Source organism: Mesitornis unicolor, unplaced genomic scaffold, assembly GCF_000695765.1.
Source record: "Mesitornis unicolor isolate BGI_N332 unplaced genomic scaffold, ASM69576v1 scaffold43462, whole genome shotgun sequence".
Taxonomy (NCBI): domain Eukaryota; kingdom Metazoa; phylum Chordata; class Aves; order Mesitornithiformes; family Mesitornithidae; genus Mesitornis; species Mesitornis unicolor.
This window is the reverse complement of record NW_010170640.1, coordinates 1070-3536: the sequence shown is the minus strand read 5'-3', so window position 1 is coordinate 3536 and position 2467 is coordinate 1070.

Below are 2467 nucleotides of genomic sequence, written 5' to 3'. Positions count from 1 at the left end.
CCTGCTCCTTGCCCGGGGTGCCCGTTCCCTCCGCACAGGGCATACACCAGCACCACGCAGGGCCGTGGGGACAGAAGTCGTGCTGAGCACAGCCCCCCATGCCAGGCTGGATGTCAGCCCAGAACACCCCTGCCCCGGCTCACCCGGATGCCCAGGGGAGATGCACGGTCACCTCAAACCATCTCTGCAAGCTGAGCTGTGCTTTTTGAGACTGGATGAAGCACATCGGCCTCTTTTTTTACGTCAAGCCTTTATTCCCATCACCCTCCTGCTGTACACAGCTACGTGCAGGCTGAGAGCAACTCCCTCTTCATTCAAAAGTAGGGTTTTTTCCATAGAAAATGCTTCCGCCTGGACCAGAAAACCTCTGACTGCCTCACTGAGAGCAGCTACAGGCAGAGCTGGGCACTGGGCACATCCCAGGCCAGCACCTCCCATGGGTTCCTCTACCAAATCTGCCAGTCCTGTGGCTTTCCTCACCCCAAGTCACACCTGGGGAGGCTGGGAAGGGCACCGAGGCTGGGGGTCCATGGCTCTGCCAACTACTGCAGCCAAATGGATGTGCAGGCAGAACCTGGGGAGGTCCGTGCCCAGGTACCACCCTGGCATGCTGCTGGGAACAGGGAGCGGTTGATGCCCGGGGCATTTCCTGAGAAGGGAAACCCCCATCTGCACCTTGGCTTTGTTTCTGGTGTGAGATGAGGGTGCCTGGTCTTGGGGGAGCGGGGCTCAGCTCACAGCTCCTCTGCTGCACTGGCCAGAGTCACAGCCCTGATGCACCAGGTCATCGTGCCCCTGGTAGTCTTGTTTTCCAGCAAAGGGCCCTCTCGAGAGATTTTTTTACTTTTTTAATGCATTTAGGGGCTCCATCTCCAGCACTAAGCCTCTGATGCTGGGAGGCTACTCAGGTAAAAGACACAGTAATGCAATAAGGGACTTAAAAGACAAACAGGCACTGAGGTGTGCCTGGCTTTCCTCACAGACCAGGCTGGGCGCTGAGCAGGCTGGGCACCCACTGCAGAGCCATGTGCTAAAGCTGGGCAAGCCTTTGGGGAGGAAGCAAGCAGCTCCCCTGGGCACCTGGAGCACCCCAGAAAGGCCTAGACATTAGGTGCTGGCACTGCCATGCTCCCCCCTCGGAGAGCCCCCTCCTTGTGCCACCCAGCCTGGCAAAGAGACCTGCCCCTGTTTTGGGGTTGCCCCGGTGTGTTGCTTTTTAAATTCATCCTGTCCCTGGTGCCACCAAGAGCTGGAGAGGACATTCCTCCCAGGCTGAGCTATCCCCCTGCCCAGAGAAGCAGGGAAGGGGTGACGTGATGGTAGTGGGATGATGCCAGCCCTGGCAGCGGGCCTGGGAAACTGCCTCCGTGATGGGGCACACCCAGGAGACAGGTACAGACAGGCAGGGGCAGCCACCTCAGCCGGCGGCAGAGGTACCTGTGCATAAAAAGCAACTTTCACTTGGCAGAGACTTTCGGAAGCAAAACACAGCCCACGCACGTTCCCAGCACACCCCCCACGCTCCCAGACCCACCAGCTACCCACCATCAGGGCAGCCCAGTGCTATCTTGGACCCGTACTGGGCTTATTCATGGCTATGGTCATTTGCCCTCCTGAGCCTGGAGATCACCACAGCTCCAAAGCAAGGTGCTCCCCAAAAATAGGCTGGAAAATAATGCTAGGAGGTTATGCCCGGGGCAGGAGGAGCCAGGCAGCATACCTGAAGATATCTGGCATAGGAACGCTACAGGGAAAGTGTCTCTTTAGGGACAGGTCTGCTCTGCAAAGGGGTCAGGGTTTGCAAAGCGTGAGTTCTTGAGGGAATTTCTCCCTGCTCACAACACAGCCCTATCCCCACTGGGGTTGGCCCAGGTGCCTTTCAGCAGCACCCCAGCATGGGCAAGAGCTGCCAACACAAGCCACCCTCCATGCTTGTTCCCACCAGCTCTTTCACCCAGAGGAAACCCTGGGCTGTGGGAGCCTCAGGGTGATGCCGAGACTTCCACCACAAAGCTGGAAGAAGGCAGGAGTGGACTGGAGCCTCCCTGCTCCACACCCCTGGGCACGCCAGCCCTGTCTTCACCAAGGACCAGCACCTTAAAGATGCCCAGAGCCACCCCCCACGCAGGATGAAGTCCATCCCCCACCCCAGGAATCTGCTTTTCTCCTCCAGGGAGGTGCAGAGCCCACTCAGGGAAGACCATGGAGGTGTTTGCAAGAAACCTCCCCACCCAGGTGTCACGAGCAGCAAAAGGCCTCAGCCTCCAGCCCAGCCCAACAACAGCACTCATACCTCCAGCCAAACTTCTTTATTTCCATCCAGTTTCACCACTGGTACAGAAGATACAAAATGTGAAAACAAAAAAATAGGATTTGTTGTGCCCCCCACCCCCCATCCCCGAAGCGTGCTGGCTATTTACAGGCGCAGGCGAGCGGCTCCGTGGCAGGGGCTGGCCGCTGCTGCGGG